The 16001-nt window shown below is 39.9% G+C and overlaps 1 long non-coding RNA gene across 3 annotated transcripts; it reads right to left on the minus strand.

Annotated features, from left to right (window-relative positions):
- Nucleotides 1-343: 343 nt before the first annotated feature.
- On the minus strand, nt 344-15954 carry LOC124249016 (uncharacterized). Of its 3 annotated transcripts, none has more exons than XR_006891222.1 (3): nt 15632-15954; nt 6428-9618; nt 344-4902 (listed from the first exon to the last, which is right to left on the minus strand). It is a non-coding gene; the product is annotated as an uncharacterized LOC124249016 (long non-coding RNA). The 3 variants fall into 3 exon arrangements; XR_006891224.1 differs by lacking the exon at nt 344-4902 and having other exon boundaries at nt 6050-8414; nt 9529-9618; XR_006891223.1 differs by lacking the exon at nt 344-4902 and having other exon boundaries at nt 6050-8419; nt 9529-9618.
- Nucleotides 15955-16001: the final 47 nt, after the last annotated feature.

Below are 16001 nucleotides of genomic sequence, written 5' to 3' on the forward strand. Positions count from 1 at the left end.
AATCCTGCATGAAGTCTTTCTTTTGGCTCAACAAAAAAGTTTAAATTTCCAGTGGGCCCAGGGACTTCTCAAAGAATTTGTTCTCTCTTTCTATAAGGAGAGAAATATTAAACTAATTAGACTTTTTGGTATGTTAAATTACATGGGAAACATTGTCAAATAAGTGATAATAAATATTCTTAGGTTATATTGTATAGGACATGTTATTAATATAAATGTTTTTGAAAATTATTTTGTGTTCAGTAACATCATCTAGATTGCCATAGAGAAAAATACTTTTTAACTCTATAGTTTGCCATGTACAAGCTGTTGTTCATAAGAATGACTAGTAGACAGCACAATATAATCTATCGCTATCACTTTACTAAAACTGTTGGTGGGTCACCAAGTTTTACATATCTTTGAATTAAAGAGATCATATTCACAAGCATAATATGTTGGGGTTAGGGTATGAACAATCAACATATTGGGGAAGCCATCTTAGAGGTCAGTCTTCAGTGCTATAACGAGACAATCTATTAACTAGCAGGATGTTTGATCATTGATTTTTCACTCCTCCGTATCACTTCATTACCTAATGGTCATAGGGCATCACCTTTAGTTCTTTTTTCACCAAGACTTGTTTCATCAGATATTTTCTGGTAGTTTGATTTGGGGTGTTAAACTCAAAATGTCAGGCAGTAGACCCAATTGGTTTGATGGAAAATACATCAGTAGTGATATGAAAATCAACATATATTTGAGACTCATGGCAAGAGAGAAATTATTTTGTAACAGCTGCCTAATTTGTAGTAAAACACATGGGGTTAAAAAAGCAAACCACAAACAGAAACACACGGAATCCTTCCTAGAACAATAGAGACTGTTCTAGGGAACAATGTCCGGGCTATTATTTGTCTTCTTACAGAGGTGGGAATAGGTCACACTGAATTGCCTAATTACATGAGGACATCATTGCATGGTCAGTTTGTCAACACTAGATAGATAGCCAGGGGTTTGCAGGAGATTTATATTAGTGTACAGGCTAACGGGCCATGCCAGAGATCCAAAATATAGCAGCTTAGAAAAGACAGAAGCGTTTTTTGTTTCTTTGTTTGTTTTATTATTTATTTTTGTTTCACCTAATAGAAGTGGGTATGCCATGCTGTTATTTTCGTCTCTGGGTCCAAGACAGCTTCTGCCCCAGTAGAGGTTCTTTTGTTAGGTGTATACATGTTTACAATCGTTTTTTTCTTATAGATTGATACTTTTGTCATAAGATGTCCTCATTAATAAAATTTTTTTTTGTTTTAATGTCTGTTTTGTCCAATATCAGTATATCCACTCCAGCTTCTTTATGGTTTCTTTTTGTACGATATTTCTTGTTTTTTTTTTTTTGCTTTCAACCTGAGTCTTTTACTTTCAATTTATATCTAAGTCTAAAGTGTGTATCCTGTAGATAGCATATACTTGGATCTTGTTCTTCTAAAATCTAGTCTGACAATCTCTGCCTTATGATTGGATTGTTTAATCCATTCATATTTAATGGTATTATTGATATAATTGAATTTACATCTGTCATTTTACTTTTTGTTTTCTATAGTGCTCATTTTTTGTGTGTTTCTCTGTCCTTTCATGCTTGCTTTTTCGAGTACATATAAACTAATGTAACATTTTAATTCTTTCAATGACTTTTCACTTTATGTGTTACAAACTCAACAATACATTATTATACTATTACTTTATATATTTTAGGTGTATAAAATTTCCAAAAGAAACTGAGAGAAGAAAGTAGAAAAAATATATAATTTTAGATTTTGTTATATTATCTTTCTTACTGGTTCTCTTCATTTGTTCCTATGGATCAGTTACCATCTAGTACCATTTCCTTCCTCTAATACAGCTTTGCTCCCACTCACCCTTTGTGTTGTTTTTGACAAATATATTGCATTTGCTATATACATATCTTACATATATAGGTCTAGCAAAACAATTATATACATATTGTTTTATACAACTGATTTTTAAATTAGTTAAGAAAGAATAAATATACATTTATACTAATTTTTCTAAGTACATAATTATGTTTACCCAGGATCTTTGTTTTTTTCATTTGGATTCAAAGTATGTTCTGGTATAACTTGCTTTCAGCTTGGAGAACTTTTAGAAATATTTTTTATAAGGTGGGTCCGCTAGCAACAGTTCTCTCAGTTTTTGTTTACTTGGGAGCATCTCTACTTTACCTTTCTTTTTGAAAGGTAATTCTGCTGGATATACAATTCTTCGTCAACAGGATTTTCCCCCCTTTCTGCACTTTCAATGTATCATCCCACTCCCTTTTGGCCTCCATGCTTCCTGATGAGAAACCATCTGTTATTCTTAGCGTGGTTTCCTAGTACATGAGTCGTTTTTCTCTTGCAGGTTTAAAGATTTTTCTCTTTGCCTTTGAAATTTTTACTATGATGTGTCTGATTATAGATCTTTTTGCATTTGTCCTACTTAAAATTCATTGAGCTTCCTCAATAATTTTCTTGAGTATTTTTCTACTCCTTTTCCTGATACTTTCATTATGCCTATCTTGGTGCCTTTAACGGTGTCATACATTTCTGAGGCTATGTTCACTGTTCTTCATTCTTTTTTCTCTCTGATCTTCAGATTGCATAATTTCTATTCATTTATCTTCAAGTACTGATCCTTTTTTTCTGTCATCTTCACTCTATGGTTGAGCTCTCCTAGTAAATTTTTCATTTATTTATTTTATTTTCAACTCTGTAATTTCCATTTGTTTGGTTTCTTTTTTGTAACTTCTTGTTACTGATATATTCCATTTGGTGAGACATTGTCATTACATGTTCCTTTACTTTCTTAAGCTTGATTTCTTTTCCTTTAATTCTTTGAACATATTTTTATTGGCTGTTTTAAAATCTTTGCTAAATCTGGCATCTAGGCCCTCTCGAAGATAGTTTCTGTTGAGTTGGGTCACACCTTCCTGTTTCTTTGTATAGCTTGTAATTTTTTGTTGTTGAAAACTGGACATTTTAGATAATAAACTGTAATAACCTTAGATACAAATCTGCTCCTCCCCAGGCTTATAGTTGTTTACTGTGATGGCTGAACTATTTTAGTAAAGTATATTTCATGGGTGTGCACACAGCAACCCTGGGATGACAGTTTTATGAGGGCTCTCTTTTTCTCTTTTCCTGATCTTTGTGTTAAACTGTCTGTTTTGTTTAGTATCACAAGATGCTGTTAGCCTCTGCTAATTGCAGGTTGATTGCTCTATTGTTTTCAACAGTGTTTGGGGGCATAAATTGTTTTACTACTTTGATCCAATAACTTTGAATGGGTAATCTTTGCATGAGTAATTTTTGCAGCCAGACTTTGAGGTTTGTTCCCAACCCAGGAGGGCTCTTCTTAGCTGTCCCATTCCTGAGTTCTCAGGTAAACTTCTGGCTGGTCTGTGGCATAGCTTATTGCTTTCCTGGAGCTACCAGCCTCCTTTTAATTGCTTACCACCACAATCTCCACTATTTTCAAGAGTACCCTCAGGCTTAAACTTCCCAACATTCTGGTCCAAATAAAGTCAGTTCACTTGGGGAGAGTGTTTGTGTTCTCTGTTCTTACTTTCTGCTTCTCCCCTTAGGCAAAACCTCTGGGCCACTGCTCCAGAGCTGGGGGCAAGAGAATGGCCTGTTTCTCTTGGAGCGATGCTTCGTGACTGAGCACAGTGCTGGGCTGGGGCAGCAGCAGCCTGTTTTCTTCAGCTTGCCTATACAAATGCAGAACATTTTCACCATCAGCAAGTTGGGAGGAGGACAGACGGGGCTTTGGTACTCTCAGGCTGCTGTACCTGGGGTAGAAATGCCCACTTATGAGTGGAAGCTGAGTGGAGGAAAGCAGCCCCAGAGTTTTCAGCTCCTCTTACCTGGAATCAAACCTCTGCAACATGGGACTTGAGGTGGATGGGAGGTGAGAAAAGCTGGCATGCCTGACCCTCCCAGTGAGGTACCGTATTCCTTGACTGGGAGCTCAGAGGGAGCAGGAGCCATGTGTTCTTGGTGACACCTACACGAAGTGGATCTTCCCTCACTTGGAGCTTCAGGGAGGGGAAGGCAGTTGGGGCAGAGGAGCGGGTTGTGGCTCAAATGCCAGAGATTCTCACTATTCTTAGTAAAATGTAGTAGATTTTCTTGAATAAATGTTTCTTCATTTGATGTATGTCCTGCACATTTTCCAGAGACTTTAAACAGTGAGTGTTCGGGGTTTTTTGAAATAATATTCACCAGTTATGGCTGTTTTACTGGAGAGAAGCTCTGCAGAATCCCTCATGCCCTCATTCAAAAGTTGTCTCAATCTCATTTATTTTTAACATATCATTGCTCCTAAATTATACACCACCCCAAAATAATGTAGTTTTGGAAATCACTAAAGGTAGTTGCAAGATTACATATTATGAGAAAAACGTTTGAATAAATAAAAATACTGGTACTCTTGCACTGCATTTAAGCTTATTTATCCCATGCCTTTTTAGCTTAAATAAGAGAAATTTCACTTGGTCCAGGCACATGTGGGGGTCATTTTGGTGATCTTGGTCTGATCTAAGACAGGTCTAGAATATTTTTGAGTTCCTTATTTTCATTTCTGCATAGTCATCCAGTACCTTCTGTGAAAACTGTACTTATTAGGAACAGTGAGTTCAATGATTAGGCATTGCTACTACCCTCATCAGGGCCACACTGTATGGTTGTGCCCTGTACAAGGGCTCCAGCTGAGGGGTGAATGGGGGTCTGAAATCCAGCCCATACTCTGTTCATCATGGTGCAGAACTGTGTTAATCCAGAGATGGGTACACCTTCATTCTAGTTCACACACAGGTATCTTGTGGGCTTGCAAACATCCTGACTTTCAAGGATTTTTCTGTGCCTGGGGGAAGTAAAACAAGAAACACTAGTGACTATATTGTAAGATTCTACATCAAAAAGATACAAAGTACTGTGGGAACTCCAAGGGAATGCTTACTTCTCGTAGGGACAATAGAAAAAGAGTTTAGGGGAGGACGTGGTATTTGTTGGGCCTTGAAAGGGTGGTAGCATTTTGATAAATGGAAATGAGTGCAGGAGGCATCTCAGGTAAAGAGAATTAGCAGAGGTATGGAAATAGGAAAGTTCATGCGTCCCTGGGTAATAATGTAAAGTTCTAGCTTTTTAACAGTAGCAAATATGGGGAAGTACTGAAAAATGCAACTGAAGAAGTAGATGGGGACCAGACTGTTCATTGTTAATGGTCTTTATTAATCTAAGGAGTTTAGTCCATATTTTTAGGTAGCTATGGAAATAATACTAGCTTTTCATTTTGTATTATTTTATCAGATGGATGAATAACTTGAGGGCTGTGTTTTAGAAGAATTCATCTGGCCACAGGTTTAAAAAAAAAAAAAAAAACTGGGGCCAGGCCCGTGGTTGAGTGGTTAAGTTCACGCACTCTGCTTCGTGTCGGTGTCGCAATCCAATGTACACATCAGGATAGATGCGGAGAGGGCTGATGGCCACTCTGAGTTTATTATAACCAGCGTTTCAATATATACATAGCTTACATCTGTTAAACATACACAGGTGTTCTGGATGAAGTAATTAGCAAATGCCAAGAATTCTTAGTGATTTCTCAAGGAGCCCTCCCTCGGCCTCTGTTTTGATATTATAATGTTATTGCTGTGCTCATATATTTTTATCCCAGAGCAGGCAAGGTCTCCTAGGCAACGGCCCCTCCTGCTCCTGATATCAATATCGTGTCTCCATCTGTGCCCCCAGGAGACCGCGCCTGTCTTAGGTTGCCCCGCCCTGGAGGTCTTACCTGTCATTGGTGGACCGGCCTTCTCACCTCTGGGTCACAGTTTGTTGGCAAGCCTTTTCCAGTGATTATTAACCCTTCCTGCATCAGGGGCGGCTACACTTCGGTGGCCCAGGGTTCGCCGGTTTGGGTGCAGACCTATATGCTGCTCATCAAGCCACACTGTGGTGGCATCCCACAGAGAACTAGAATGACTTAAACTAGGATAGACAACTATATGCTGGGGCTTTAGGGAGAAAAAAAAAGAGGAAGATTGGCAACAGATGTTAGGTCAGGGCCAATCTTCCTCACCAAAAAGTATACCTAAAAAAAAGAAACCAGGTAAAGTATTTCAACAGAGAGAATTCAGTATAAATTTACACTAAAGAGAGACAATTTAGTATACATAAATAGTATAAGGAATGAGTCAAAAAGATGTCGAAGAGCTGGAAAAGCAAAAGGAGATCACCGAGGCAACCTAGAGCTAGGAAGCGGGAAAGCAGCTTCTACCCAGACAGCCAGAGAAACAACAGGAGCAGTGCGCTTGTCAGCACCAAAAAGCTCAGAGAAGAGGCTCCACGGAGCTGGGGTTCACAATTCTAAGGATGGGGGTGCTCCCTACCTGCTACTCATTCCTCAACGAGCAGGCAGCCGCATGCAGCTCGGACACAGACCTCTGAGGGTGGGGGCTTTGTGCACTCCATGTTGATACTTAAGGGAAAAAGCTGGAAACTGCAGCTGCCAAGATAAAGGACTACTGCTAGGATGCTTTTGACAGAAATAGCAAGGAAACAGGAAAGACGAAGTCTGTTCTCTACTCCTCTTATCTAACATCTTTTCCCCACTCCCCAACACTCCTCTGCCTCCTGCCGGTGAATCTTGAAAGGAGTCAGCAGGCAAAGTAGAATCGTAGTTCAGAAGTTCTCACCCCAGCACCACACAGCAGAGGAGAGAAGGGTAGATTTGGCACTCAGAAAATATAGCTTAATAACTTAAGCTAAAGTGGAGCAGAAGAGAAGCTTTTGAAACAGGTCCAAATGTATACAGCAATTTAGTACACAATAAAGAAGCATTTCAAATCCAGAGGCAAGAGTAAATTAGTCAATAAATAGCTCTGAGATTATATATTTTGGAGGGTGAGAAAAAAGGACAGTACACAAAAGTAACTTCAGATGGATTAAGTTTTACTGTCAAGAATTGAACAGTGAAAATAACCAGAAGCAAATATAGATGAACATTTATTTGATTTCATAATGATGAAGATTTTACAGCACAAAAGCAAAGGTAGAACTCAACAAGGAAAAAGATTTAATACTTAACATTTATGTTTGTAAAAACAAAAACTTAGGCAGATGAAAAATTGTGGGAAACATTTATAAAATAGTAACAGAGGAGAGATTAACATCCTTCATATACAAAGAGCTCTTCTAATCAATAAGAAAAAGACAAAGACAAACAATGGAACCATATAAAGAAAAAATACAAATGGGCAGTAAAATAATTATCAACTTTGATGAGGCTTTTGCAAACACAAGCATACTCAGGACAATGGAGTGTAAACTGGTATAGTCTTTCTAGAGAACTTTATCAGTATGAATCAAAAACGTTAAAAATAATTGCTTACTTTGAAAAGATATTTCTTCTGAGACAGTAGGTAAGCAAGAAAGGATGGGAAATGAATGAAATTGATAAGAGCTTGTGTCTAACAGTTTTGCAATCAGAGAAAAGCAGGAGGTTATCTTGGGGTGAGACTCAGAACACTGCTGTGGGTACTGCAGGAAATCAACTAGCTTTGTACAAAAGCAGTCAGCAGCAATATCTTGCTTGCAGTTAGATAGCATAAATATTTAGCAGACCATTTGGTTTCGTGAATTTGTCCAGTAACATTAAATAGATCAGAAGTTGGAGTGAGGAAATTATTCAAGTGAATGCAAATGGAAACCTGTAGAAGACAGGATGCAGGGGGATTACTGACTCATTCTAGAGCACAGCCTTGCTGATGGCCACAGAAGCAGAGACTGAGGAATCATATGTCTGACTAGAACCTAAGAGGTGCCCTCTGTTTCTGGGGCTGTCTGCAGTAGGGATTACCATGAGAAGTGTCAGCTCTCAGAATGACCAGAATCAATTCCAGGTCCCAGCTCTGATGAACTGTAGCTTCTGACACTGGGGATACAAGGTCTCGTTTGATTAGGCCTTGTTTGCACCACATCAACAGAGTAACCCTCAACTATCATAATCACATTTTTAACCTTCTTACAAATTCAGATCCACATTAAATATAAATCAGATTTAGTTTCACCAGCTACTTGATTGAAGGGAGAAATTGTTTTTCTTTACTTTCTCTTCCAGATTATGATTTCAAATTCCTGATAATTGTTTATATCTCAGGAGTTTTCTATTCTAGACCAATAGGGCAGATAGAAATGTGTTTATAATTCTCTTTATAGGAGAACCTCCATTCTTACCAGAATCCTTTGACCGAATTCTTGACACACCCTGCAGCGGAATGAGACAGAGACCAAACAAGGCTTGTTCTTGGACTTTGAAGGAAGTGACATCATATCAACCTTGACAGCAAAATCTCTTTACCGCAGTATGTGATGATACTTTGCTGTGAAAGAAAGTTGACCTTCACTAGTTAAATATCTGTTTAAAAGACTGAGAGCAGTGTTCACAGCAGTATTATTCACAATAACCAAAATGCGGAAACAACCAAAGTGTCCATCAACAAATGAAGGGATAAGCAAAACACGGTATATACACACAATAGCATATTACTCAGGCTTACAGACGAAGGAAATTCTGATACCTGCTACAACATGGATGAACTCTGAAAACATGCTAAGTGCTATAAGCCAGACTCAAAAAGACAAATACTGCATGATTCCATTTATATGAGGTAAGTAGAATAGGCAAATTCATAGAGACAGAAAGTAGAATATAGGTTACCAAGGACTTGAGGGATGAGAGAATGGGGAGTCATTGTTTAACGGGTGCAGAGCTTCAGTTTGGGATCATGACAAAGCTCTGGAGATGGATAGTGGTGATGGCTGCACAAGAATGTGAATGTGTTTAATGCCACTGAATTGTACACTTAAAAATGGTTGAAATGATAAATTTATGTTATGTACATTTTACCACAAAAGAAGACAAAGAAACCTAGTTTTAAATATCAGGAACTTTCCTTTATGTCGACTCACTCTTTCATTACAGGCATTAGTAGAATCTGTTCACTGAGACATTTAATGAATTTCAGGCATTCTCCTTCATCTTTAAAAGGTCATTGGGTTGTTAACATATAGTTACTAATTGATAGAAAGAATTGGATATAAAATAAATTACTCTTTTTAAATAGCGATCCTGGATCATCTTAGATTGCAAATTAAACACAGGAAGTCCAGTAGAGGCAAACGCATCAATAAAAATGAGAAGTGACAGTGTCCAGTGTAGGATATAAAAGAACCATAAAAACTTCGCAAATTTAACTGGTCTCTAGCACGTTTCAGAAGCAGCTCAGATAGAACGTTTGAAGATTTCTGTCGGTCTTGCAAAAATGATTCAGTGGATTTCAAAGAACACAGACAGCATTTGATCAAAGATTACTTCATTATTTCCTGTCAGGCCTCTAATTGTAAATACATAGGCTACAGCAATAATGGATACACTGTCGTCACTCAGTCTCTAAAGCTGTCTTTGAGTGCATTTCTATTCTTCTCTTACCTCTCTGGTGTCTCCTTTCGTACACAAAGGTGGCACACTGGTAGTGGATCATTTAACCTTTTCTTCTAAACAGTCTTCAAAGAACAGATCCTGGAAGACAAAATGCCAAGCAGCAAAACAGAAGTGTTACTTATAGCTGAGACCCACTTTGAACTGAGGGTAAAATGAGGACCCTGTTTTAAGACACTTGGCTTTTCGTTCTTTTTAGATCACAGCAAAAAGAAAACTCAGAAAGACTACTAAGGAGTAGATGCACTGATATAAACGAAAGCGAACAGCTGACAGTGCATGAGAGAGAACTAAGAATAGAGAAGGCATGCCCTTTGGCATAGAGAGAAAGTGATGGAGAATGTGGACTTCAGAATCAGACTCATCTCGACTTGAGCCATGGCTCCTCCACAGAAGCACTCTAGGTCCACTGTTTTCCACACCTGAGAAACAGAGAGAATAGCTCTACCTGACAGGGCTACCTCACTGGAGATAGTAACCACACCTCATGGTTGTTACAAGGATTTATTGAGAAAATCCACATAAAGTGCTGAAAACAATCGTTGGCTCACAGTAACAAAGTTTAAATTTTGATCAGCATACTCTGGTTAAAAAAGCACAAGGATACATTACATATATATAATTTTAAAGATTTTCATTAAAATTTTAAAAATAAAATAGGAGTTTGAAAAGGTACACTTTAGTTATTTGGACAAATTCATTTTTGTGTAACAGCTTATGTTCTGATTCAGTTATTTACTGGACAAATATTCATTGAGCACCTACCATATGTAATAAACTGTTCTGGGTGCTGACGACACAGTAGTCAAAAAACAAAAAATTCCCACTCTTATTCATGGGTTTTCTATTCTAATTGGGGAGGAAAATAAACAAATAGATGAGGAAGTTATTTAGTATATTCAAGGCTCTAATCCTGTGGAGCTAACTAACGAAAGGAAGGGGGACAGGAGCGCTGCTTCAGAAGAGTTGCAATTTTACATTGGGCGGCCAGGGAGGGCATCGCTGGAAAGTGACATAGATCAAAGATAAGAAAACTGTGAAGGAGCAAGCGAGGCAGAGAGTTAGAAGAGCTTTCCAAGCTGGTGCAAAGACCCCGAGGTGGGAGTATGCCATGCATGTTCCAGAACAGCAGAGGCCGGTGTTGCTAAAGCAGAGTGAGCACGGTGTGGGAGGTGAGGTCAGAAAGGCAGCCCGGGGCCTGCTTTGTGTAGGGCCTTGAAGGCCACTGGAAGGACTTGGGCTTTGACTCCATGTGATTACAGAGGGCACTGGAAGGGTTCTGAGCTAGGAACTGACAAGTTTTAAAAGTACTGCTCTGGTTGCCATATTGAGAACAGACTGTGGGAGGGCAGAGGGGGAAGCAGGTAGACTAAGTAGGAGACGGTTGCAATAATCCAGGCAAAAGAGGCTCAGACCAGGTTAGCAGTGGAAGTGGTGGGAAGTACCAGAGGCTGGATATAGTCTGAAGGTAGAGTCAAGAGGATTTGCTGACGGATGGGGACTTGCAAGAGAGGCATGAAGGATAATCTAAGGTTTGGGACCTGAGCATCTGGAAGGACGGAAACACTTCCCCAGTAGGTTTCAGAGGGCAGACAGGAGTTCAGTTTGGGATGTGTCAAATTTGATAGTAGAAATATTGAAAAGGCCACTGAATATATGAGTATAGATATGACTCAGTCATATATGAGAAGATATGACTCAGAAAAGAGTCTGGCCTAAAAATGTAAATTTGTGAGTTTTCAGCATAAAAAATGATAGCTAAAGCCATGAAACTGACTGATAGTATTTGGGAAAGTCTAAACAAACTATAACAGCTCCAAGATAATGAAATGCATCCAGCCTGGAATAATTAAAGAATTCTGGTCATGAGAACATCATTTTATTTATCCCAAACACTTGAAAGGTATCATATAGATATAAAATCCCTTCAAATGTTTACTTGGTCTTGTGATACGCAGACTGATCCCATTTTTCTTTAGGCAGTGAAGCAGCTGAAGCCAGGGGCGTGGTGGGTTATGGTACATACGCCATCACACTGGCGGAAAATGAAGACCAGGTCACCTGGGCCCTCACATCTCCTGACATTCACCTTCAGCCACAGGTAAGAATACTTTTAGTTTTCTCCGTGTAATCTGATACAGCACAGAAACTAAGCACGGTGATAAACACAGGGTCTTATACGAAGAAATATGTCAAGTAAAACTTCTGAAACAAACACTAAAATAAAAAAGAACGTGTCTCTAATTAGATCCACTTTCCTGCCCATTGAGAATTTTCATGTCCTGACAAAGTTTTCCTCTTGTTCATTCCTTGCCATTGTGTTAAAATGCCACACAGCTCCAGGGTATTTTTGTCACCTGTTTCTTTCACTCGTAGCTTTCGTTCACGTTACTCAGAAATTTGTTTCCAAAAAAATTTTTTTTCCCTCCCAGTTCTGTATTTTTCTGATATGGAAAATATTGAGCGTTTTTTCTCATGTCATATCAAAGCCCAAACAGGCTTTAATAACTGGGATATCAAAAGACTAGCCAAGGGGAATAAATCTTTCTACTTTTTGAATTTGCAGTAGATACAACTCAATTTGTCTTTTAACTTAAATTGTACACAGGCACACTTATTAATTATAGGATATTTGCCCATATTTATTCATTTTCTTGAAGCAGGAACCACAGATTAAAGAAGGAATGATGGATGCTGGCCTATCAGTTGAACAATGCAAACAGATGCAGCCATTTGCCATTACAGGACACCGACACTGATTCTCTGAGATGCCAGAACGTGGTTTGACTGGCAAATAAGAATTGTATAGGGTTTTTTTATTGTAAATTTGTAAAATGCAAAAGCACACAGAAGGATCCTTAGAAATAAAAATTCCAAACATTTGCTCTGTGGGTTCATTTTTGGTTTTTTTAACCAAACTGTCATCAGGCCAAGTGACTGATGGCATGGTTGTTCAGGAAACAGAAAAGGCTGCCAGCTGTTTCACCAGGTCAAGAGACGCTACTTCACAGAGGAAGCAGTCAGGGGGGTTATGAAATTATATTTTGTGTTTTTAAAGTAATTTTTTCTTTATGGATGTAGCATAGTGTAAAGACAAAGGAGATGCCTATAGATGTCTGGAACATATTTTCATTTCGGATCTTGTGTTTTAATTTGTAAAGAATGCAAGTCATTTTTAATATTAAAATCAGTGAATCTAACAAAAGGAATAAAATTAGCAATATTTAACTTGGTGATAAAAATGTTTTCCAGGGCCAGCCGGTGGTGCAGCAGTTAAGATCGCATGTTCTGCTTCTGCGGCCCAGGGTTCACTGGTTCAGATCCTGGGTGCGGACATGGCACCATTTGTCAAGCCATGCTGTAGCAGGCATCCCACATATAAAGTAGAGGAAGATGGGCATGGATGTTAGCTCAGGGCCAGTCTTCCTCAGCAAAAAGAGGAGGATTGGCAGCAGATGTTAGCTCAGGGCTAATCTTCCTCAAAAAATAAATAAATACATAAAAATAAATAAATAAATAAATAAAAAATAAATGTTTTCCATTCCTGAGTAACTAAGTACTAGTTCCTTAAGAATGCAGGCCATGGAAGTCTAACATTTTCCATGTGCCATCACCGAGCTGAGTGCCTGACTTCTTCCGCTTACTATTTGGTAAATCAACTCTCTTTCAAATAAGTCTAGGCCTTTTCTAAATGACAGTCTGCCTTCACTATGCTTACTTTTTTTTCATCCTCTTACACTAAAACTAAAATGAATATTATCTTCACTCTGTAGATTAAAAATATGAGCATATTCCACAATTTGGGTACCTTTTTTGGAACATATATTCTACAAGTTATTAGAGATGTGAATGGTGAGAAACAGAAAACCAGCTTCTGACAGCTGGGAACTGGTGTTCTGTTGAACATAAACAACTTCACAGACACCAACAGCAAAGTGACTGTGACTATGACGGATCGCGACAAAGACCACTTAATCAAATCCGAAATCAGACAAAAACAAGAACACCACTCAAACTGCAAAAGTGACCAACATCCCCCTATAGTGGCCAATATAAGTGGCTGCTTTTTAAAAAAATTAATTATAACCTTAGGCTCGCTTCATCCTACCTGCTTTTTAGATAAAATATATTAAAATACTCAAAACTCAGCCATAATTTAAAGGCTGTCTTGCATAGTATTAAATACATCTAACTGTTTTGTTAACTTTCATTCAAATCACCCCAAACTTCCTGAGGCTTGGGCATATAAAGTGGACAACTGGAAACAATTAGCTAATAGTTTCTCTTCTTTTCTTCATTGATTTCCATTAGGAATTTCCCACAACTATTTGTTGTATTCATCAAGACTGCAAGGGCTCTTGAATCAGGTCAGATCTCTAGAAGGCCTCTTCCTTGAAGGAGCCTTTCTTGAACGCCCTTCCCTGAGGTTGGGTTAGGCATTTATCTCTCTCTACGACCCCTGCCCACCCCCCCCCCCCCCCCCCCCCCCCACCCCGGGCTCAGATCTACAGACATAATGGGAAGATCACTAACATCAGTGATCAGCATTGCCTCTAAGAAAGCGGCTCCACAAGTGTGAACTGTCGTTAAATATTTAACATATTCAAAACTATGAGAATCATTCCTAAAATAGCAATTAATACCACTAATAATAAATAGTCCAGGAGCCAGCTCTTTGTTTTACATGAATGACTTTAAACCAGGCTTGTTGAACAGTTCAGTGCCGCTGACAGTGAATATTTATTGAACAGGAATGCACAGCAGACTGTTAAAAATGTGGCAGTGTCCCCAAGTACACTATGACTAAGACAGCCTACATTTAGCAGCACCTTTTTCTAACAGTAACCCAAAGCAGCAGTAAAGAAAGAGCATAGGGAAAGCTGAAATGGGTTTGATTTAAAAACTAGAACTATTAAGAACATTTCCAGAATTTTCTAGGTTGACTACAAAAATCATGATTCTACAACTGAGTAGGTTAAGATAAAGCCTTCGCTGTGTGAAAAGATTATAATTTTACATTCCCGAAGTCAGTAACCATCCCAGTGTCCTGGGGATTATTTCCTCATTTACAAATTCAGTACACAGTTTACACATTTGTCCGCTACACAGTCATCACCTACAGATGCTCTTACGTCAAATCTTGCAAAATAGTTTTTTAAGGAATACTCTGATTTGGACTAACATGCTTCACAGTAGAGTGAAAAACTAAGAATCCAGGTACAAAATTTAAAAAATGGAATCCGTCAGCATGAGTCCTTGAAAGGGATTAATGGTAGCAGCAAGCAAGATGAACACCAGTTAAACTTCAAGAATATTCCAAAGTTATTAGTCGGAAGGAAATATCACGTCGGAAAGGATGGGGCTGGTGATCAGCGACATCTTACTGTGATGGAAAGTTTATCATTTCATAAAAATAACTTTAATTGGAATACGGTTTCCCAATGATGTGAATTTTTACATCAAAAATATATATATGATGGCTACCGTTTTTATATTCAATAAACACATTTATGTCAGCAGCACAGAACTAATGAACAAGTGGACGTTTCCCAAATTAGCTGATAAAACACTACATATGTAACGCATTTTTAAAACTCTTTGAGTTCAGGTATCATTAGGTGCTTTCTGCTTGGCTTCGCTAAAACCCCAAAATTCGTAATTTGGATCCTGGGACACCAAATGCCTCCTCCCCTGACTCTCCATGTACCCCACACATCACGTCTCTCCTGCACCTTCTCCCAGCCTGAAATGCTCAATTTCTCCCCGCCTCGTGGACTCCTCTGCGTCTCCGAAAGTTGGTGTCCACCGGGAGCCCTGCCTCCAGGTGTCCCCTCCGTGCCCAGACCCTGCACCTCGGATTCCAGCCGTGTCCACCGGGAACCCTGCCTCCGGCTGTCCCCTGCCTGCCCAGACCCTGCACCCCGGATTCCAGCCGTGTCCACCGGGAACCCTGCCTCCGGCTGTCCCCTGCCTGCCCGGACCCTCCACCCCGGATCGAGCCGTGTCCACCGGGAACCCTGCCTCCGGCTGTCCCCTTCCCTGCCCAGACCCTCCATCCCGGATTCGAGCCGTGGCGCAGCTCCATCCTTCTCACCTTGGTTAGAGAAGTGGCTCCATAGCTCAGGGAAGATGAGCCCCATCATGAGCACCTGGCGGGCGCGGTGCTCGGCAGCAGGTGCCGCTGGGCCGGGCCCCCACCGTGGCGCTGGCTGCGGTGAACCGAGAAGCCGCCTGAGACCGCGCGGCGGGGGCACTGGGCGCCCGAGAAGCCTCGACTGGCCGCTCAGCTAGCCGTCAACAGACGCCGCGAAGATTCCTGTCCGGCCTGTCCTTCGTCCGACCGCACTGAGCCCAACGCCGAGCCGTAGTCCCCCTGCTCTAAACCCAGCTACCCACCGGCGCCGCCGCCCCAGCCAGGCCCCGCCTCCGCCCCGCCTCCGCCCCGCCTCCGCCCCGCCTCCGCC

The sequence above is a fragment of the Equus quagga genome, chromosome 12, assembly GCF_021613505.1.
Source record: "Equus quagga isolate Etosha38 chromosome 12, UCLA_HA_Equagga_1.0, whole genome shotgun sequence".
Lineage (NCBI taxonomy): Eukaryota > Metazoa > Chordata > Mammalia > Perissodactyla > Equidae > Equus > Equus quagga.